The following is a 17,499-nucleotide window of genomic DNA, read 5'->3' as shown; positions in this document are numbered from 1 at the left end:
CGCTCATTTACAGGAAAGATCAATGAGTGGCTTCTACTTAAACTAATGAAGCAGAGCTGAGAGGCACTTTTCAGACCCAGAGCCTCGGAGGAGCAGATCCTTTTGCACCTGAATGCATCTTTTTAATTAAAAAAAAGTTTTGCCAGCATATTCTGATTGAAATCTCAGCCCTGGTTAGGTAATGATGGCATTGGCATCTCCCAAACAAACCGCTGCTGAGTTTGGCATGTGGGACCACGCTTAAGGCTGATTTAAAGCCTATCGAAGTGGATGGAAGCATTTCCATTTTCCTTTAGAGACTTGCCTCACACTTTACAAGTGTAATTTGAAGTGGAGCCAGAACGTGGCCCAGGCTTCATTTTAGAGGGAATTTGGTTGAAGGCTTTTCATTGCTTTAAGGTCTGCAGTGACTTTAAGGCTGCCCAGTGACTTACGGTAAAAGAAAATTAAATAAAATATCTTAACATGCTGGTATGACTTGCAAAACCATGAATAGCATTGGAGCAGCCCTTCTCCTGCATGACCTCGCTAGAGCAGAGGGACACATAAAAGGCAACCTCTGCTCAGCCTCCAAGGCTGCAACAATGGGCATTTTTTCGAACAGACCGTTCAGAAAAATTTGGTGACAGCAATCTAGGAGCAATCAAGGTAGGATCTTCTGATTTTATGCTTTGTTTCCATTTCTTGTGGTTTTGTGTGTTTACAGGGAATTGCTATATTTGTAATTTTAAACTCCTACCAAACCCAGGAATGCTGATGAATTAGGCGCTAATAACAATTGGTGTTGAAACCTGAACAAATGAATGAGAAGTGAGTCATAATGTCATCATGACCTGAAGACACAGTGCTGCTCATTGTCTCTTTTCTTCTGCATTGTTCACTTTATACGTTCTGGTTTCCAAAACTCATTATTTCCATTTGGGTTTTGAAATGCATTTCAGAAAAACCTGAAAAGTTTCCAAAACTGAAGTTAAAAAATGCTCTAGTTAATGAGAATGTTTTGTTTCACTAAATCTGAATTTTTTCTCCATTCACAGCTTTCATTTTTATTGTAATTTATTATTAATTTTGAACTTAATGCAAAACCAAAAATACAGACAGTCTCCATTCTGATGAGCTCTAAATGAGGCTTGATCTATTATCTTGAAATGCTACATTTCCTTCTTGGCAGAATTTCATTAAAATCACCATATTCCAAATTTTTAAAGAAAAAGTTTTTAGATGCTTTTGACTCATCTCTGTTTTCAGACATGGCTAGACCTTTATATGCTGAATTCACAGCAAATACCCGTAAGGTAAAAGTGCAAGAACAGAGCGGGGCACTTCACATCTGTGTCCTTTGTATTTGTGGTGCAGTAGAGTCTCCCAGAGCAAAACATAGTGCATGTGTGTCGTAGATGTGTTCTTGAAAACATGTTCTGTGCTGCTGCTTTGGGTTTTGTAGCCTCTGTCATGCATTTGAAAGGAATAAAATAGAAGTAGCTGCTTCAGCAGAAAGGTTATTAGTGCTGGTGCACCCTTGAATGGCAAGCCTCATATTTGGAGGCAAAAGCTGAAATGAGACATTTTCTATTTTATGCTTTTGTCTGTGGAGAAAGTCCTTTTAATCTCAATTTAATGAAACCTGGCTCAAGATGTGTAAGTGACAGTGAGTGCTTGGAAGAGGCAGGAGTAAAGCTTGAAGCGGGCTCCAAAGCAAGATGAATCTCCTCTTTAGAAGAGGCAGAATTTGGAATGTGGCTGGGTAACCACCATACACTTATTTGTTTATAAGTACGTGATGCTTCATTTAGATAAATGGCTTGGGAAATACTTCATATACATGGCAGAAACTGTGGCAGAATAAATTAGCTCAGTGACAGTTACATCAGCAGCACCCATCTTTTTCAGTCTCTCAGACCAAAATAACTGAGAAACAGTCTGGCCTCGTTAAATTGTTTACTGTTAACGGGCAATGTCAATTGTTTACTGTTAACGGGTGATGTCTTTCATCCTTCTGCACTCCTGATAAATGACAGGGATTGCTTGTTCCACAGCACAGCCTTTCTCCAGATACAGCATTTTGAATATGGTGGTGAGAGTGCTGGTGTAAGAGCACCCACCCATCCCACCTAGGTGGCAGCAGGCTCTTCTGGGACTTGCTCTTGTCCTTCATTGGTGCTTTGCAAAAGTCCATGAGCCACCAGAAGGCCCTATGCAACAGGCCCCATTGCCCTTCCCATCCCTGGTGTGCCAGCATGTTGTAACAGGTGACTTTCAATATATTAGGCCAGCTGAGAGAGGGAAGAGGAATGTCCCCTCCATGGACCAGGGCCATCTCAGAAGCTGTGGTGCCCTGGCCTGAATTAGATGTATAGCTAAGCAGATGTGTACCATGAACTTGGCCAGATGGGTGGATGACATCATGAAGAACTTTAAACTTGCTGATTTTTGAGGATATAATATCTGATGGCAAAAATTATTTTGTCCACACATGGTAGAATGATTAATACAGGCTGTTGATTTCCGATTGCGGAAGCCTACCTCACTGTCCCTTGCTGGGAGCTGTCATGAGTACTTGAGAAGCAGCAGTGCTTTTGCTGGGTTTCTGTCCTGGTCCAAAACAAAGCACTTCTTGCCTCTGGGTGTTGATGCCGGCAAAGTCTTGTAGGTGTATGACATGCAGCCCAGCCTGGGAAGTCCTCTTCTGCTGAATTGCTTCATTGTAGAGGCAGAGCGTGGCCAAACACAACAGGACTGCCCTGTGATGGTGCAGGTGATATTGTACCATCCCAACTGCAGCCACACCACGGAGGCTTCTGTTTGTCCATTTTCTCCTATGCATCCTTCCTCTGGAAACCCTCGCTCTTCATCTTCTTCCCATGAAACCACATGGCCCACATCTTTTCAGCTGCTCTCTGGAGACAGCTGATGTGGAGGAGCTGTTGTAGCATGCAGTGAAACCCAGCTGTGTCAGCCAGCCCTCTAGTAAGAGAGCTGCCTATATGAAAGAAGAAACTCATGCTCTTCCCTGGACTCTGCTCTCTGGCTGTAATTGAGGGATGGGAGAGCAATTTGCCTCCTAAGGAGCCTGGCTTCCTTCCCTGCCTGCTCCAGTTAGTCCTCCCCAATCTTGGAGCTGCTGGAAGGAGAAGGGATGGAGGAAATGGCTTTCCCACAGGACACTGAGTCCACAGCACAGATGTGTAATGAAACGAAAAAATGGTCTTCTGTCCAGGCAATTGCAGCAGAGCTGCTCTGGCCTCACGTAGCAAAACCACTGAAGAGCAAAGCCCCCAGAGTCAGCCTGTGCTCAGCAGTCCAGAGCTTTGCTGCTTCTCTTAGAGGCCAAAGAAAAAAGAGGGAAGGTTTTTAGAGAGACCAGCCTTTCTCCATGAGATGGCATGTCCTACTCCAGTCAAAGGATAACAAGTATGTTTTTTTACAAAAAACTATCCCTTCTTTGTTGGTGCCAGCTCAAGCTCAGCATAAGCAGTCTCACATGGCTGAGGAGGACAGCAACCCTATGTACTGGGATCATCTTGAATCCCATAGAGCCCCATCAGATTAAATACCATCACAGCCCTCTTCTGGCAATGGCTGGAAGCAAATTAGTTGGAGAGGGATGGGAAGTAAAAGCACAGATTGTGATGTTCAAGATGTATCATGGTCATGACATGCAAGAGCCCTGGCCTGGCTTTTGCAGACACTTGGAAACAGTGAGCTGCTCTCCCCATGGCTACTCCTGGAAAAAAAAACAAAATTAAATCTGCAGAGGATTATTGAATACAGACTCCACCTCTTGCACAGGGAGTCCTTAAGCCACAGATTACCTGAAGCTGGGAAGGACATGGGGACAAGTATCACCATGTGCTTGCCCTGTTCTTCATTCTCATCCATGATAACGACGAGGACAGGGTTGTCACTGGAGAGGCCGGCCTTAGTGTGTGTACAAATATTGTCGTAATCTTTACATGGCACAGATAAGGCACATGTCCCTGCAGAACACAGCGCAGAAGATGTGATTTTCCCACTGGGGAGGCACTGTTGGACTCTGCGCTTTTGAGGCCATGGGAGCCTGCAGTCGTGGGATGCTCCGGTTGATAAGGATGCCTGGAGTCAATCAAAGAGGAAGAGGGAGAAAAAGTGCAGTCATGACCCAGTGGTTGCTCTCTGTCTGTCTTGTCAGATGTGCGTCGTCCTCCCAGTGCTGCCTGCAGCCTTTGCAGGATGTCCAGCATTGGCTTTTTGAATGCCTGGTGCTCTGGGCATTCATAATGTTTCTGAGATGTCCACAGCCAGAGTGGTGGACTATGAGGAAATGGGTGGGAATGCATGTGGGAGGTGGATGCCACCACATGGGGTAGCCTAAACTGCAGTCTAATTTTGGCAGACTTGGAAAATAGCAATTTTGACTTAAAGACAAATTTCTACAGTGAGGGTCTGTTTTGTGTGCTGTTCCAGACTTCAGCTGAAAAAGTAGAAATATTCTCCCTGGAAATGTCTGATTAGAATATAATCACCATTTTCATACTTGGTGCTTTTTGAGGCTCTCAGTTACAGGGAATGGTAATTGGTTTCTTCGTGTTAGAATAAAATATCCGAGTATGTGGGTTCGTAAGTATGTATACATATAAATAAATGAAAACATTAATTGTTTTTATCAACATGCTTCATTGGGAAAAAAAATTCCTATGAGCTTTTTTTATAGCTCTCTAATAGCTATTCGGGTGACAATCTGTCTGAAACCAGCAGTGTGGGATTGTATCACTTCTGCAGTTATTTTCTAATTGGCAAATCAAGGATAAGAGTAGTCAGGGAAGAACAGATAAGGACTATGCTCCTGTTATTAAAATGCAATCTCAAAACAGGCCTGTGCTGAGGGAAGTGTAGTGCCGCTAACCAGGCTTGCAGTACCTTTTGCAGGGATTTAGGGCATCATTATTCTACAGAGTTTTTTTCTTTTTTCTTGAGGAGTAAATTAATTAGTGATTTTAAAAAGGGATGTAATATGAAAATAGAAACAAATGGATATTAGGTGATCTTAAACAACAACTATGCATTTGGGGACTTAGAATTGGAATTCTTAAAATCTGTTACATATTTAGTGAGACTTTTATACATAACAGGACGAGGGAAAGCGCGGAAGTGTGGTGTAAGCATAGTAGTATCAAATGAATAAACAGTATCCTGTCAGATAAACACAAGAAAGTCTTACTGTTGTATGGTTTTACCACTATCTCTATTCTGCACATTTCGTGCAAAAAAAAATAATACTAGTTCCTAAACTTTGTAAATAAATTAATGAACTGAGTCTATGACCCATTCAGAGGTGTTTTGGTTTGCTTTGATCCAAAGACTTCAGATGAAGCTCCTGCAGCTGAGCTATAGAGCATTTTGGGAAATTACTGTTCTCACCAACTTCCAGCACAATTTTAATTCACTTGAGAAATTTGACTGTTCAGAATAACAGTGCTTTTATTGCATGTCGGAATTCCTTAAGGTTTATCCTTCGACACTTGGCAATATGCCTGTGTTGCCGAACTCTTTTCTTCTGATTCAACTTCTCTGTTATAACTTTATTGAAGACCTTTGATCAGCTGAATTAGAGACTGACCTTTAAAAGACTACTAACCATGTCTTCCTTCTCCACCAGCCTGTTGTTCTTACAGATCCCAGCCACAGTTCAGGTCCTTGTGTGCTATTTGCTATGCGGACAAAAAGGAATATATACCCTGATCCATCTCACCTGTGTTTAGCTGTCTAGTCTAGCAGAATCACACAGTGGATGGTCCCATCTCCTCCATGCTCTAAGGAACCTAGAGACCATCTCAGAATGGGTTTTCAGGCTGGTACCTGTGGAGACTGGCTGTCCAGGAATTATTTTACAGTGTCTATGAATAGGGTAAGAAAAAAAAAGTTCTTACATGATGCACAATAATCTAATTTGGAGAAGTTTCTGAAGGGATCTTCTAAACTGGAAAATTTCACAGGACTCAGAGATTAGAAACATCTGAAAACCACCATAGTAGACATTTAAGTTTAAAATATCCCTGAAAGTCCTGCTGTACAAAATAATTCCTTATATTTGAGTACCTTGAATGGGCCTCAGCTGAGGTTTAGACTGCCACTGCACTAGGACCCATCTGCATGTGTTGTGACAGCCTCTCTTCTCATGTGATTGTATCTCAGTTAGACTACATGAGTTGTAAAAGAGAACAAAGGTAGATAGCACAGAAATAACTTGTCAAGACGCTCAGTGGAAGAACCAAGACAGTATTTCACGCTTTCTCTACCCTAGCCCAGTGGCATCCTCACTGTGACCTCAAAACATCTGTCTTAAGCATCTCTGCAGAGGAATTGTAGAATAATTCAGGCTAGAAGGGGCTCTTGGAGGGCTGTAGTCCACTTCCAGCTTAAAGCTGGCCAAGCTTCAGAGTTGGATCAGCTTTTCCAGGAACTTGCCCAGTCAAGGATAGAGAACAGAGGCTCCACAACCTCTCGTGGTCCCACTTGTGCATCCTGGCTGTGGGAGGTGAGCATAGGGAAGGCATATTTTCCTGTTCACATTAATATAAATAGTTTGAAATCAAAACAGTTACAGAACCAGAGCTCACTGTAAGGTGCATGTAGGAGAGAGGACCGCAGCCCAGGGGTGCTCACAGCCATGCACCCAGCCAGCTGGCATTGTAGGGGCAGAGGGGCTATGGCTCTCCTACCCACCCCTCTGCTCCCCAGGGTACTTCTTGGACTACATAGTATGTACATCTGCAGGGGAAAAATAAGGAATTTGGGATATTTCAGGTTTTTCATAAGCACAAACAAATGCCTAAACACCAAAGTGGTTGTGTGTCTGTGTGTTTTATCTTTTGCATAAAGCTCCTGCTTGGACCCGTCAAGCGCAGCCTCATGTGTGATTGATTTACAGCAATTTTGTATGCGTAGCTTAACCTTCAGCCAATGTTCAGGGCAGTGGCCAGACACCATGCCAGCATGGAGACTCACCTAGCTGTCCCTTTTGGGAAGGATGAATCAAAACGGCATCCTGATACAGCAGCTTGTGCCGCCTTTTCTGCAGCACAGCAGCCAGGTAACGCCTGAGTCATCTGGGGACAGCGCAGAGCTAACGCTTCATTTGGGTCTCAGTGCCATTAAATTACACTGAAGAGGTGCGATATAATGAGCACAACAGCCAGCCAGCGTTTGCTTCATGAAAAATCATTAGTTGTGATGCTCTGCAAAATGGCATCTGTGCTGTGACCAGACCCCAAGATAAGCAGAAGGAAATGAAGGAGATAACTTTATGGCTGGCCTTTCAGGAGTGGGGGAGCATTGAAATGTGCTCCTTGGGAATGGGGTGTCAGCTGTCACAAGCTAACAGAGTCTGCAAACAGCAGAGATAGGATTTCAAAACCACTTTGATCTCTGCCCTGGCAGTTTGGTCCCGTGGATCAAAGGAGGAATTTGCAATGTGGGTTATAAGAGGACTTAATGTGAAGCAAGATGCTTTCTGGGCAGCCATGAAGGACACTTTCCTACTGTAGCGGTGGGATACGTGAGCACGACTGATGCCCACTTGGCAGTAGGCAGAGGTGGATATGGCTGTGCTGGGGAAGGGTTACTGCTGCTCTTCTGGACGTTCATGTCATCTCAGATCTCCTAATGGAGCTGCAATCAAAAGTACTCTTGTTCCAATGGGTTGGGTCACCCTAAATAGTATAATAGTAAGTATGTTCTGCCTTCATTGGTTTTGGTTGAGTTAGGTTTAGGGAGGGCTCAGGCAAGCAGGTTTGCCAGCAGATCTGGAGTATTTTCTTAAGGTACCCTGTGATTCTTTAATTATCGTAAATAATCCAAACATGTAAGTTCACTGTAGATAGGGAAAGGTGTGAATTGACCAAGATACATTTGCCTTTTTCATGCCACCAACACAAGGCCCTTTGTAACGTGGAGGACATAACAGCCGGGCGTGCAGATGTGTCCATGACAGCCCTCATCAAAACCATGTGAATCCTTTCTGCATTTGACACAAAGCTATTGCTATTGCTGGTTAGAGAGAGAGGCTGAAATCCTGGCTCTGGGAAGGACAATGGGAGTTGTGCTGCTCATCTTGGAGAGGGCAGGACTTAATATCCAAACAAGGCTTTGATTGAGACTAGCTTGTATAGGAGCAGTGTTAATACTATTATTAATAAAAATAGGAATGCAACTCTGTTTTTAAACAGTGCTGTGTATAACAGGAGGAAGAAAACCATTTGCATCGGACACATTTTTGCTTCCATCCCTTCCAAATCTGTCCCCACTGACTGCACAGCCTTAATCCTCTTAGCTATCGCTTTTGTGCAGTAGTTGAAGGGTTGAATTTCTGGCTGCTGTGAGCAAGTTCAAGTCCTCTGAAGTCAGTGGCCATGTACCTGAAGTATGCCTACATCAAGGAAATGCTGTGGTCTTTATTAAACCAACATCTAATGGTGAGTATGACCCCTGGCCGCTTGCTCTGGAAACTTTTGAAGATGAAAGAGAGTCCAGGTGGATGGCCACCAAGGTAATTCGATGATCTTGGAGTGTTTCATGGATAGATCAAGCAGCTGTGCCACAGTTATCACCTTAAACGCTGCTCCCGAAGACAGGGCTTCCAAATTTAAAATCACAGCTCCAGCTCAGTGACTGTTCTGTCCTGATGGGAAACGTTTCAGGAGTTGGCCAGACTTGAAGGAGTGATGTTCCACAGATGATTGTGCCTACCATGTTGAGAAGAGCAGCTGTTAGGAGGTTATTAATCTTAGAGATCCTTTGCACAATGCTTTACCTGCACATGTACCAGAATTTTAACATCGGTTTTTAGTGGAAGTTGAAGGCTGGCTGTGACAATCAGTTATCAGTGGTTTTGCTGATGATAGCTTCAGAGCCACAGCAATTGCTCAGGCTTCAAACTTTCATACTTGCTTTGAGTTGCAAAGTATTCATTATTTCAAACTATGAGATGGCTCCACTGAAGAGGGGGTTTTAACACTGCCAGAGAAAATAAGCATATGGCAGAGTGAATGGCAAAAATAGGATAGAGCTGCCCTGGTCTCTAACCATCTGGTTTGGACCTTAGTTTTAACATTCAAACTTGCATACATGAAGTCCATCTGCAGCAGACTTGGTGCTGGGAAGAGGAGTGTGCTGGGCAGTAGCACGCAACAGCCCACAGGTGAGGATCTGTCCTCGGTAAAATGGGCAGATACTTTTTCCCCTCTAAAACAAGGGCCAGAAGACAGCTAGGTTCCAAATTTCACTTGCCCTGCCTGAGCTGCCTATAGGTCATTACTGAAGTGACAGTCAGGTGTCTGGGCAGCACAGCATCGCTCTTTGTTTTGGCAGGACCAAGAAAACAGGTTTTGTGCTGGCTCCCTCCAACACTTCTGGACATCAGTTCTGAGCATTTCCTCCTGTTTAACCCATGATCAACTAAAATACAGCAATAAAATTCAGAATGGAGCATTTTTCAAAGGAATGGGTGTAACTGTGGTTCAGACACATCCAGCTCCCTCTGCCTCAGTGACGGCTGGATGGCAGAGCAGGCTCCGTGCACTGGGGATGGGCAGGACCCTTTGAAGCCCCTCCTAAGAAGAACAAGATCTTAAGCTAAGGTAGAGAGCCTTGGATACACCTGACAGTTTGTTTCAACACTGTTGTTCAGAATCCTTTGCAAGCATAATGAATAAGAAAGAATGTGGCAAAAACATCAGAGAGCTTTGGAAACATTGTCAGTCTGGCTTTGAGCACTGACAAGGCATAAAATACCTCGTGTGTGTACGTGCCTGTATGTACTCATAGGCATTTGCACCAAATAATAGACACACACAGACACCACATACGTTTCCTCCCTCTATATTTGCATGCTCTAGTTTTAAACTCATTAGCTGCTCTTTTTGATGAGTTACTTGAGCAGTTTTCTGCAGAGAGGATAGGCTGAGTCACATTCAATCGTATCTGTCTATGAACATCTATGGAGGAGCTCGGTTTCCTTCCAGCGCCTTCCCCATCAGGGTCTGATGAGAGGGTATCTATAATTACAGATCACAAAAGGTGCAGTCGTGATGTGCTGGAGTTAAGAGGACTGGAAAGAGCTCAGCGGAGCCGGGGTGCTGTCAGCTCAGGAGCTGCTCTATCATGCGCCTGTCTCTCTCTGCATAAATAATTCTGTTTCAGAACTGCCTCTTATGGTTAAAATTATACATGGCACCTTTACCCCTCCTCCTGCCATTCCACACGTGGAATCGTGTTAGTCTGAAGAACCGTCTACAGATAATTTTCTCTAAAGGCTTTTTTGCATGAAAAATAGATATAAAATCTGTTGAACTATTTATGCTATTTTATTTTTACAGCTTTGACAGAAATGGTAATAGAAAAATGAGAACAAGATCCTTTTGGTGCATTACTGGCAATAAAATAATAAAAAAACAGAGCAACCTCCAAGCAGTTCAGGGTCAAATCCTGCAGGTAATTTCTGAACTACAAGCATATAAAGCCCAGCATGTTCTTCTGAAAGGGCTTACAGGTATTGATGCTGTTTTTAAGGCACTTGTCTTTTATGAGTCTGTAATAATCTTTGCATTATGCTATTACAACATAATCAGGTCCTTGTCATGCTGCCAAGACTGATCAGATAACATCAGAGCACTGAGGAATTTTAGTACTAGGCTTATTAGGAGAGACACAGATTTACAGCATGATAGTTGCAAACCGCTTCAGCGCATAACTGGAGCTTTGTAGGTCTCAGCTGCATGGGAGCTGGTGATGCAAATTTTGGCTCTAGCTCCAGCCAAGGCTGGGAGTTCAGGTGTGAGAGCATCTCTCCAGTTTCACCAAGCATTTGTGAGATGTGGATTTAAAAATACTCTGTTCCTCTTTTTAAAAAAAAAAAAAACCCAAAAACTTTTGAAAGTGCTAAAATGACAAAGCTACAGTCATTCTGGTTGCTATAGTTTAATTTTGCAGCAACTAAAATATCAGTACCGATGCACTGAGAAGCAAAATGCTTCTTTTCAGCAGTTTTTCCAAGCCAAGAGGATGCAGACATTTGTCATTACAGCTAATCTTCCCTGTGCTGTGCTTTGTAATCGGAGTCTTTTAAATGTAGCTTCCCACCAAGCCCGTTCTTATGTATCTTATCTGGTGATAAAGTCAAATCAATACCTATTGTAGCCAGGAATGATGCACTATTTAGAACAGGTTGCGTTGCATTTGTTGGAGCAGCACAGCATAAATTTTTCGTTGGAAAAGCCTCCAGTTTGAGCAAACACAATTGCGGTGTGTATGTATGATTCTCCTTGAACTGTGGCAGCGCGGAGAAATCACTGCTTTGCATTGACGTGAAGCTTGCTTTACTCTAATGTCTCCAATTTGTCAAATGTTAAACTATTTATGTTCTTTGCCGAGTTAAGAGGGTGAAACCTGTGGCTATTACCCGGTATTGCTGTAGGTTAGAATTTGTGGAGTGAATTGTGCACCTGAGTTCCACTCTTATTTGGCATTTTTAAGTGACCATTTAAAGGAATGAATTTAGTAGTCTCAGCAGGAAAGGTAAGATATTTGGACAGTGGACAATCTGGACATTTCTGTTATTGGTCTGGCACAAGATAGACAGGAACCTGTCCAAAGTGGTATCATCCATAAGCATAAAATGGGAGAGAAGGAATGCCAAAAAGAAAAAGAATTTATTGTTTTAAATGTAGTATTACCCTCTCCTCTGACTTCCATTCTCTGCTTGAATGGACATGGTCTGAGATGGTCAGGTTAGGACATGGTCCATTGAGAATGCCATGTTTTAAGGAGATGGCACATGAATACCATGCCTGATCTGGCTGCTTGGCCCTGATCCTCTTGGAAAGGTTTTCCATGGCCTTATGACAGAGAAAAGAAAACTACAGGTTTAGCAATGAAATTCCTTTTCCCTTTTCAGCTGCAGGATGCCGAGTCTCTTTCGCTTCTTCATAGAGGTTTCCAAGATAATTTATTAGTTGTTAGGATGAAGTTGTCTTGAGATTTCCAACAGGATGGTCTCTGTTGGGTCCATCAGCGCAGACATTGTCCCTGCCCACGTGGTGTTGCTGTCTTCCGAGATCAGCGTACCAGAGGGTTTGTCCCTCCTCATGCTTAGAAATGCTTCACCATCTGGTTGGTCTGGTCTTGGCTGTGGATAGAACACTGCACCTTTGCTGGATCTATAGCAAAATGGCCTCAAAGGTGGCACATTCACTGCTTTTGTATAAATTCTCATACTGCCAGTCCTCCCTTGATGTGATCTGTGAAAAATCCACATATCCAAATTAAAAAGCAATCCTCTTCAAGGAGTGCTTTTGTCCACCTGCAGAGAGCATGAATACTATATTCCACTGCAGTGGAAATAAAAAGTTCCTGAAGAGAACTGATTTTCCTTCTCTCTTTTTCCCTGTCTGTATGTTGTTTCTTAACTCACCTTCACGTAATTCAACTTAACATTTTTATTGAAGTTCTTGCTGTGATTGTTACAGGAGATAGTGGTATTCACAATAGCATGAAGGAGCACTTCAATGAGGATACAGATTGTAACATATATATAAGTATATATAAAAATATAAAATATTATCCAGCTTGCTGTGTGTGAGAGTTATGCAGCTTCTGATTGTTGCCCATAAACAGCCATCAGCTAACAATGTGGAGGTGTTTGTTTACCAGAATTTGGATTTAACAGGCCTGCTGTGGTATGTGTCTCTCACCGCTACATTACATGAGCCTTGTGCCAGGGAGATAAAGGTACTACTGGTAAGTTATATTTGTAACCGTATTTGTAAACCATAAGGGTTTCTAGAGGAAGTGAGGCCAACACACCACCTTTGCTCTGTGCTGAGCATGCTTAAATAACAGGCAGGTACTGCATTACTTCTCTCTTCAAGAGGGATTTTAAGCGTAAGGGGTGGTTGCTCCAAAACAGCAGTATGTTTACTTCTCCTTGCACAAGCCGTTGCTGTGGGAATCCTTGACCCCACTGCCTGGGGTGTGAGGAATTTGGCTTGGGCTGCCCTGCCCCACATTGGTATTGCCCGCTCGAGTCTCGTCCCCGCCGTCATGGAGCACCCGTGTCCCGCCAGAGAGCAGCAGTGGCCGTGCTTTGGGCACGAGGGATTACAGAGGTTTGGGGGAGCAACTTCTTCAAGCCATTCCTGACCCCTTTGCTGCTCTGGTATCTTGGGGAGCAGGACGTGGGATGGAGCATGGCCAAAGCGGGAAGAGAAAGGATAGAAACTGCTTCAGCTACGTAGCTGGAGTTGTATCTGTATGTGTCGTTTCTTCTGACAAAAGGAATAACTTGGAGTGATACCGTCTCTCAGAACTATACAAGGGAGCATGTGGAGAAATGATTATTTCTTTGCCTTTTTTGCTGTTTCTCAATTTTATTATTTAGGTCTTTGTTGTGATACATTCCTTATTATTTTAGCTGCCCTGGGTAATTGTGTTTTTCCCTTAACTTAGGAAGTTACTTTTAAAAGAAAGGAGGGGGGCAAAGATAAGGCAAAGCTGTTAAATGGGAAATCTATTGCTAATTAAGGCATGGTTTTGCTAATCGCCTTAGAAATGAAGTTATCAGCTGAAAAAGCCTGGAGTTTGTGTAATGAAAGTTAGGAGTGGGTTTTTTTCCCCTGTTTCCTTCTGTCACAATACATTCAGAGATTAAAAGTTTACCTCACAGACTCATCTTGACACCATTGGACATGATGTCACTTTGCATTAACTGCAGGCAGGCTCGAGCTGTTCTAGGATATATTTCAGTCTGAATAGTTAAAATTTGGCAAAGTTATAAGCAACTAAAGTCAGGATCCTTTAATGGGAGCTGTCAGTGTTCATCATAGATGTCACACCACACTCCAACTAGAGCACTGCATCCAGGACCCAAGGTAGTCACTGCCCCTTCTTTTTTTTTTTTTTTTATTATTATTGTTATTAATGACATCCCAGGGATGAGGAGGAAGCACAGCATTATATAAGGCAGTGGCCCAGGGGCACCAGTAGTACGGTTTTTCATCTGGAGATGCTGATGGTTGAGAGGAGAAGGTGCTGTGCTGGGGCAGGGCACCATCCTGGCACTCTGCCAGCTCGAAGGGGCAAGGGACCAGCCCTGGTTTTGTCTCTGATTTTGCAGAAGTCCTTCCTTCTCTCTTTCTCTGATGTCGGCTTTCTTTGTGCAAAAAACAGATGGTGAGCCCGAATTCTCTTGTATGGCTTGCAGCAGCGTGAAGAGAAGTGGGATGTACAAGTTATTCTGACATCCCAGGGGAAGCAGCCCCTGCGTCAGTATTTTCTGATGAAAATATTCTCAAGTTAATAATTTTATCTTCTGCTTCCCTGCCAGTGGGCACCATGGCATAGCAAGGACTGCTTGCATAAGGCTGGGGAGAGGAGCAAGGTTTTTCTTAGTATTTGTGCATTAAACCTCAGCTTTCAAAGTTAATTTTTTCTCCCATTCTTTTGCTAGAGGTGCAGCCGTGCCTTCCCCTGTGTGTGCCCTTTGCTGCTCAGTGGGTGTTGGGTGGACTTCAATGTTGCTGCACCTGCACCCAAGGGAGGGAGCCCTGAGGGGCCCCTGCTCCATGGGATGAGTGGAGGGGGACAGCACACGGTGGAGGAAGCAGCTCTGACCTGCCAGAGAGGATGGGGTGGGACAAGGCAGCAGCTCCCCTTGCTCAGCAGCATCCTCCTGCTTGCCCCAAGTGTCAACCAAACACGTTTTCTGGGCTGCTCCCTCCAAGCAAACCAGACCTGTAAAGCACTCATCGCACTGGCACCGCCAACCTCAAGGCCTGAGCTTGGCCAGCCCCTCCAACGCGTATTTCTAGCCCCGCTCGACTGGGGAGCGCAGACGATGCCTTGAGCCTGGCGTAGCACAGGACGGGCTTTCAGCACCCTTCTGGGTGGTGGATCTCCTCTGGGTCACCCTTTTCTGCCTGGCTGGCTCCTTTGACATTAGGCAGATTGCCAAAGCCCTTTTGTTTACATAATGCTTCTTGGGAGTAATCGCTGGCTCTGGCAGACAGAAGCAAAGCAAATTGATAGCTGCAGTATATTTTTGAGGGCAAAGGGGATCATGGACAGTAATTGTTCTTAACTACATAACACTTGGAAAATGGTTTCTGTGGCTGCTGCAATGAGCTGGTCAAGCAAATTGGGATTTTCTTGCTGTCTCTATTAGATGCACAAAGGACCATCAGTACGCTATGTTTTGTGAGCAGTCTTCCATTTTCCCTCCATTACTAGGAATGCAGTAACTGCAGGGGATGTGCACTTCCCCAGGCAATGCCAGGGTGCCTCCTCCCTCAGCTCGCTTGCAGTGCGTCTAACAGGCCTGGTCACCATTGCTTTCCAGGATGCTCCCAAACGCTGCCGTTACTTGTGTCCAGCTGAATGAAGGACGTGTCCTAGGAATGAAGACATAGAGTGCTCCACAAGAGCACTGTAAAAACAGCTTTGATATTGCAAATGGAGGCCTGAAGGCTGATGGCAGAGGAGATGCTGATGCCTTGGCTGGTAGGTACGCGTGCACAAGAGAGGTACCTGGACCTCCCTTGAAGGTCACTAGCCGTATTGCATAATGCCACATCTGCTTCCCATTTTGGGTTATCCATGGTGCAGGTCACTGTGATGCCAGCTGTTTCACAAACGCTTTCGCACACCCATGACACCTTCATGCATCTGAAGGGTGTTTAGAAAGCAAGGCTGGGTCACCCCCTCACTGGAGCATGGTGATGAAGTCTCATGCTAACCAAAGTTTGCCTCCCACATGTGCAAAAGCTTCTAGAAAGTAGATGGCCAATGCAGTTTCAGCTGTACTCGGACATTTCACTGCTTGAGAGGACTTGCTGCTTTTCCATGCTGAATTCTTAGGACAGTCATATTTTGCTTGGAAAATAATTGCAAGTGTATTACCCACCAGCTTTCTGAAAAACACATCAAAGATCTCTGGGTGATGGATTTGTTTTCTGTTTGTTTCTCTGGGATTTCTTCACTAGAATTTTGTGTTAACTGGTTATTTATAAATCCAAGCATCTGTCTGTATGTTTGATTATTCCTGTGTGTAGACTGATGGAGAAGTTACTGAGTCACTGTCGTTTACTGGAGGAGAATGCTTCTATTTTTAATTCTGCATCTCTTGACGGGTGGATGAATGGCAATCTAATAGTCATGTTGAAATCTGAATGTCAGAAAACAAGGGAGAAACTTGAGACTTGTTTGTCATATTTAACCTGCTGTGTTACATACTCTGTCTTGAGTCTTTAAACATGGCTTTACATGCCATCCATGCATATTTTGTAAAACATAGTGGTCATGATTTCATTCTTTGTAGGAAGCAGTGTAAAAGACTCTGCCGTGTTAAATAGGCTAAACATTAATTAATTGCACAAAACCTTATTTTTCTGATTGGTCTTAATGTTGTGCTGGCTCTTGATTACCCATCTACTAAGAGGTAATTCTTCAAAGAATTACTAGAAACAACATGCTGGACTGATTGTCCTGTTAATGCTGTTAGTTGCAGTAAATAGAGTATCTTAAGGGATTGTAGGTTTATGTGCTATGAACATGAAAAATCTACTTAATAGGAAGGTAATCTATTTGTTAAAGGTCTTTGATGGGACAAATGGCTGCTCAATAGGGACATAAATGAAGGTTGTTTGGGAACCTTCTGCCCTCAGGGTCTGAGTGCCACAGGGGTGAAGCTGCTGCAGGTTGGGGCATCAGTGAGGCGATGATTTCCAGCCTTGTTGGGAGGATATTGGTCCACGGAGCCCTTTTGGTTGCAGTGTCTCGCAGCTCATCTCACGTTGGCACCAAGAGAACAAAGTCTGGGGCCTCTCTCTGGGCCATTCACCGCTCCACAGTCATGGTTATTGCAAGGATAAAACATCACACTTAGCTTGTAGGGCAAGTACACCTCATGCTTCATGGCCATCGAAGATGTCCCCTGGATTGCAGCCCTTGTGCTGTTACCTGTGGACCGGTTCACATGCATTTTTGTATGTCAGCGGGAACAGAACGTCATTGCCAGGTACATGGGAACAAGCAACATCTACCTGGGGCCGTGGTTTACTCCTCTACACTAAGGACAGCAATGCCGGGTGTGACTTGGCTGTTTCCCGTGTAAGGTCTCTTTGCTCCTGTTGTTACCAGCAAAAATGTTTATAAATGCCTTGTAAAAACAGTTAGATTTTTTAGTTTATAATGACAGTTTAGGCTTTATTTAGGAGATTGAAGTATGGTCTTTCCTTGCATAAGTGCCTTTTTTGAATTAAATTTTTATTGATGTCTCTGGAACTGGCTTGTGGATACGTGTATAACCAATGCCCTTTGCACAATGCCCAACACTCTTTCTCTCTCAGGTTATTACAATATGTGCATTTCAAGATAGTTTGTACAGACATTCCAGAAATCTAGGAAAGCTGTCTAGCATAAAGCCATGTGAATTATTTAACTGAAGCATGGAAAGGCAATAGTGCATCTTTA

The 17,499-nt window shown here is 43.8% G+C and overlaps 1 protein-coding gene across 3 annotated transcripts in view; it reads left to right on the top strand.

Moving 5' to 3' along the window:
* The window catches only part of GALNT17 (polypeptide N-acetylgalactosaminyltransferase 17), a 219,343-nt gene that overhangs the window by 180,963 nt on the left and 20,881 nt on the right, over positions 1-17,499 (top strand). The window contains exons 1-2 of one of the 3 annotated variants that reach the window (XM_030028669.1): positions 222-228; positions 14,407-14,410. The exons of the other annotated variants lie outside the window; for them this stretch is intronic. The gene's annotated coding sequence lies outside the window, so the exon portion shown is untranslated. Of the gene's footprint in view, positions 1-221; positions 229-14,406; positions 14,411-17,499 lie in introns of those variants that run through there. 3 annotated transcript variants of the gene reach the window in all.

This window comes from Aquila chrysaetos, chromosome 10, assembly GCF_900496995.4.
Source record: "Aquila chrysaetos chrysaetos chromosome 10, bAquChr1.4, whole genome shotgun sequence".
In the NCBI taxonomy this organism is placed as follows: Eukaryota; Metazoa; Chordata; class Aves; order Accipitriformes; family Accipitridae; genus Aquila; species Aquila chrysaetos.
The sequence above is the reverse complement of the archived record's forward strand: the minus strand, read 5'-3'. Positions and strand labels throughout refer to the sequence as shown.